General features: G+C 43.1%; 1 long non-coding RNA gene across 1 annotated transcript; it reads left to right on the top strand.

Annotated features, from left to right (window-relative positions):
* The first annotated feature begins 412 nt into the window (after positions 1–412).
* Positions 413–4,722, top strand: LOC123522656. The gene is made up of 4 exons (XR_006680889.1): positions 413–622; positions 1,840–1,977; positions 3,967–4,016; positions 4,595–4,722. It is a non-coding gene; the product is annotated as an uncharacterized LOC123522656 (long non-coding RNA).
* The last annotated feature ends 1,031 nt before the right edge of the window (positions 4,723–5,753 follow it).

Raw genomic sequence — 5,753 nt, 5'->3', positions numbered from 1 at the left:
AGGACTCCGCGTGTGTTACTCCTCCTCGTGCGAAAGGAAGGCCCTTCTGGGAACAGCATCCCCTCCCACGCTCTCTCCTGCGCTGCTTTCAACCGAGGTTATGATTAAACAGACACAAAATGAGATTGGCAAAATAGAACCAGATGAACCAGTATGGGATTCCTTATCCATGTATTTATTTGCTTCCTCTCTGGGCAGCATCCCCCTCCACCCCCACCCCAGTACCTTGTTCTCGAAACTTGTCTGGTTCAGCATTTCCCTGGCTTGGTTAAGTATCTTGTAAGGAAATCATTTATAATAAAGCTGGGATCCTTGGGTTTATCATTTCTAAGTGAGGGTCAGGATTTAGTTCGCTGTGTTAAACTCTCCATGTTGCATGTGATTTGTCAAGCTTTGTCAGGAACAAAAAGTTCCGGGCTGTGCAAAGCAGGACTGCTTGGTTTCCATGGAGATACTGCTAGTTAGGCTATGGAAATCCTGAAAAGGCCAGGGGATGAGTGACAATACAAGGATGTAGCGGCTGATCTGAAGAGCCAGACTGAATTAATGAGATTCTGCAAGGCTAGCACAGTATGGCTCTTAGACCCTCGTTTTTTCAGCTGCAGTCTTGAAAACAGAAATGGTAAGATTTAATTGCTATTTTTTAAACCCTTAAAGATGATTTTAACCCATAACATTTTAAGGTTGCCATAAAAGAGGGTTGTTGTTGTTTTTTTTCATCCCTGAGTTACTGTTATGACTGTGTTTGGGGTGGCAGTTGCCCTTCAACTGCATGGAGATGGGAAATTCAATAGTACTTATTATATTGAGCGGTTAATTCCCACATACTGTGAACACATTACCGTTCAAAGTAGGTTATCTGGAGTTCCATTTAGAGCCAAGGGAGAGATACCATGTCACTGACTTTATAGCGCTTAGGGCTGTATTAATTATTTATTATAGACTGCTAATGTCAACTGTTAACTCTGGTGAGTCATAGTTGGTTCATTCAGCTCCCTGGAGCGCCAGCCTTCTCAGTGTGTCCCTGTGGGTTTTGGGAAACCAGCGAGCTCTGTGGTTTGTGAGTTGAATCCTGCGGGCTGATGCTGGTGCCCCTGGCACCTGTAAGAGAATCACAGCAAAAAGGGCTCTTCTGAGCCCCCATGGGTAACCCTTTGCTCTGCAGAGGCCTGGGGAAGGGGCAACCATGTGGTCTGAAGGCGGACTTCCTCCCTCTGTCTCCAAGAATTCATGCCAAAGTCCAAAGTCCAGCCCATGCGAGTTAGCCATCAAGAACCTGGCTCTCAAAAGTAGACATTACGAGTTGATTAGCCTGGTCGCCTTTTCATTTCCAGCACGTTCCCCCGCACACAAACTCTCTGTAAATGCCAGCCTCTGGCACGCCCGAAATCAGACAGCGGTGCGGGGAGAGCGGCGCGCCAGGCGCTGCTCTTTCTGGCTGGTTTGCGGAAGGGCACCTGCCCATATGCTTGCGAGATGCAAAACCATGATGTGGCTGCTGAGTAAGCCCCAGCAAAATCACATGCCGTCCGCGTCCGCAGATTCCTGTACAGTAGACTAATCCACTTAAGCTCGCTGTGAGCTTCCCCGGGCGGGAATTTCACAGTCTCTTTTGATTTAGTGGTTTGTAAAATCTCTGATTAAGTGTCTTTGCCCTCTCGTTATTGTCTCTCTACTCCCTAAATGATTTTGTGGCAAAGAAATAAGGAAAGTTGAACTAGGGGTCAATGTCTCCTCTTCCTTCCCTACCTGATAGACATAAGTAATGGCATATGTAAAGATGGTTTAGATACATAATCTTTATCTATTTTCATAAATGAATGGTATATGTATATATAGGATGGATGGACGGACAGACGAATGGATTGGTGGCCAGACAGATAGGAATCATTGTGATGGAATAAACTCTGACTATGGCCACCTTTTGTACAACAGAGCCAAAGGTCTCCTTTGCCTGTGCCATTTTCACGGCTACTGGTATGTTCTCATCTCGGGCTCTCTGCGGTTCATGAAATACAATGTCCTTGTAGTGATCCTGATGATTCCACTTGTGATGTGCAAATGCTTTTATATCTAATATACAGATATACATATTTCATCTTGATTTTTCCTTTCTTTCTTCCTTTTTTTTTTTTTTTTTTAGCTTTTCATTGTGAATTGGGTGAAGATTTTCAGAGCAAATCAGATTCCAATCAACAATTCATTCACATCTTACTTCATCGGTTGCCATCCCCACCATGTCACATCACTCGTCCCACTTCCTCTCTTGTCTCCGGTTTCCATTCCACCTTCTTTCCTGAAGCTTCCTGCTCTCCCTGTTTTGTCATTGGACAAATGCTACCCTTTTGACCTCGATAGTTGCTCATTAGAAGGTGTGAGTACCTCACGAATGTTCTGGTTCTCTGTATGGACCTATCTGCTATCTGGGCTGAACCCTGAGCCACGGGAACTGAACTCACTTCCAAGCCAGAAGGGTGACTAAGGGCCATAGTGGCAGGGGTTCCCCCAGTCTCTATCCAACTAGTAAGCTTGGCCTTTTTGATAAATTTGAGCTTTGTTCCACCCTTTTCTCTCACTCTATTCAGGACCTCCCAAGGTTGCCCTTTTCTGAGCGGTCAGCAGTGGTAGTATTTTTGGTCTCAAGGTCATGGAGGTAAGGCTCCAAAAGCCAAGTAGCAGTATTTTATTTTGAAATTATGAAGTATGAGCCTCTACTTTATCAGTCCATGCCAAGTTCCCCCAGCTAAGCTGCTGATCCAAGTTTCTTTCTGTTGTGGATCTGCAGATGACAAATTCCACTGGGAATCTAAGAAGGTACTGCTCTGTGCATTTAGAAGCTACGAACAAGGATGATGGAACCAGACAAACTTGGCCTTGAGATCTGTTTGTTAGCTGCGTGATGATGAACAAGCCATTCAACCTCTCTGGCCCTGGGTTTCTCCTCTGCAAATGAAGATTACATGACCTAGCATGAAAAATCATAGCATCTACCAACTACTAGTACTGTGCTCATTCATAGTAATGGCTCAGCTAATTATGACAATTATAGTGACCAGCGTTTGTGTTCCATATTTTTCCCAATTGAAATTTGATTGAAGGCAATTTATTAAGCCACTTGATGAGTGAATTTCTGTTATTCCTGTTTAGAGTAAACTTCTTGAAGTTAAGAGTTCAACTTTTCGGTTTGCTTTGTAAGTATTCATTGCATTTAGTTTGCACCATTGTCTGCTTAATTCTCTACCTCTTAAAAATTCTGATCAAATGAATATATGGGGCAGACAAAATCTTCCATGCACAAAAAGTCCAGATAATTTATATAGATACTCAAGGAAGTGGAGCGTAACTCCCATTCCTTAAGCATGGATTGCCCATTGTGACTTCCTTCCCAACAGTAGACTCTGGTAAATGTGGGGAGTAATTTTACAGTGGAGAAACATTACCACAGCCAGTGTCAACACTATCTGTGATAAGTATGTTGTTGCTAGGCAGCCTTGATATGATGTGATGAAAATGACACTTTATTTGTATGTTTGTCCCCCACCCCCACCCCAAACTTCTAACTAGTTCTGACTAGTTGATTACTGGTGTAATTAAGAGAAACTCATCAGAACAACCCGAGTGAGAGGTATTCTATAAACACTGGACAGTACACATCAAAATAAAAGTCATCATCATTGAGTTGATGCCAACTCATAGCAACCTTACAGGACAGGGTAGAACTCTCCCTGTGGTTTTTCTGAGACCGTAACTCTTTAGAGGAGTAAAAAGCCTCATCTTTATCCTAAGGAGCGGCAGGTGGGTTTGAACTGTTGACCTTGCAGTTAACAGTCAAACTAGTAACCCACTCGGCCATCATGGCTACTCAAAGTTGTCAAGGCCATCAAAACTAAGACAAGTCTGAGAAGCTCATAGCCAAGAAGAGCACAAGACACATAATGACTAAACAAGGTTTTGTTTCCTGGACAGGATCTTGGGACAGAAAAGAAACATGTGAAAGTGAAGGCACTTTGAAGGAAGTAAGACTTTTTGTTAATAATAATATACCATTTTTGTAATAAATTAGCTAATGCATGATGTTAATATCCAAGGAGGCTGAGTATGGAGTGCAAGAGAACTCCCCATATTATCTTTGTAATTTCTCTGCAAATCTAAAACTGTTCTGGAAAAAAATAATATTTAAATGCTTATTATAATATTTGAGAACTCTGCCTTGGGTCCAGCAGTACTGGTGATGGTGATAGTTGCCATAGAGCCGATTCTACTCACAGCAACCCCCCACCCCCACCCCATGTTCCAGCTCGAGCTGTTCCATAGGGCATCCTAGTCTGTGACCTTTGGGGAGCAGATTGCAAGACCTGTTTCTCCAAGGAACCTGTGGTAGATTTGAACTGCCAATGTTTAGGTTACTAATCAGTGCTTAACTACTGTCTATAGACCTTGGACATAGTAGTATGTTAGGGTTTCTACTTAAATTTTAAATTGAGTGCTAAAGCAATTTGAATTTATGTCTCTCCATGAGGAGAAATTCAACAAAAAGAAAAGAAAACCAGTCAAATAAGTTTCTTCATGTTGTTGTCTTGTTTTGTCCTCCTAGAATTCTCTTCAAGACTCTTCAAACTAATGAAAGCAGATTTACAGACTCTGCCAGGAACAGAGAAGTTGGATGATACCTATGCTCAGACTAACTCTATTTCTAAAAATAAAGCCCAGCCTCTCAGTCTAGTGGGTAAGCATTGTGCTCTGATATTCCACAACACAGAATATAACAAGTCTTCTTCTCTTGCATCTCCCCACCACCCTTTCTTCTTCCCTTTCTCCTTTAAATCAACTTAAATGTGGCTCCACACCTCCACCATTTGACTGAAGGGAGGTCCAGCATCAGGCCAAGACGGCCTTCTGGGCCCTGGATTCTAACGTGGGAAGACTCCTGGCTCATCACTGTCTGGTCTGAGCAAAAGACTTAGTCATTCTCTACTTCAATCTACTCTTTAGTAAAATGAGCCTACTAGTGCTTCCTTGGTAGTTACATGTCCAAAATCCCAACCCATTGCCATCCAATGAATTATGACCCATAGTGACCCTGTGGGGAACCTTTCAGATTTCTCACATTATAAATCTTTACAGGAACAGGAAGCCTTGCCTTCCTCCTGCAGAAAGACTGGTAGGCTCAACCCACTGACCTTGCAGTAAGCAACCCAACACATAGCCCACTGTGCTACGAGGGCTCCACAATCAGGTAATAGCGAAGGACTCAGGCGGTCATGAGGGTCCCTGGTGGTGCTGGCTTGTAAGCATTGAACTGCTAACTAAAAGGTCAGAATTTCAAACCCACCAGCCACTCCAAGGTCTCCTCCTATAAAGATTTACACCATCAGAAACCCTAGAAATTGTCACCATGAGCTAGCATGGACTCAATAGCAGTGGACTGGTGTTTTTTTTAAAATGAAGACATACAAGAAAAGTACATAAAAACAATGCTTATCTCATATCAAGTGCCCAGGATGCATCAGTTCTGACAATGACTATTACAAATTGAGAGGCCTCGGGTGTGTATGATATGAGGAAAACAGGGCATGATGCAGGTAGTCTATCATCTAAGGGCATCACTTGTTAATATAGTTCTTCAGCTCCCTGATGCCGCTGGCCAACACTGGTCCTCTAAAATGTTTTGGACATGCGTGCATTGGGCATGTTACAGAGTGGTCACCAAACCAGATTCACTACTGCTGGACTTACAAGAACACTGTCCACCA

Source organism: Echinops telfairi, unplaced genomic scaffold, assembly GCF_000313985.2.
Source record: "Echinops telfairi isolate 266 unplaced genomic scaffold, ASM31398v2 ScPeMD7_7439;HRSCAF=8477, whole genome shotgun sequence".
Classification (NCBI taxonomy): Eukaryota; Metazoa; Chordata; class Mammalia; order Afrosoricida; family Tenrecidae; genus Echinops; species Echinops telfairi.
This window is presented reverse-complemented; position numbering and strand designations above follow the sequence as displayed.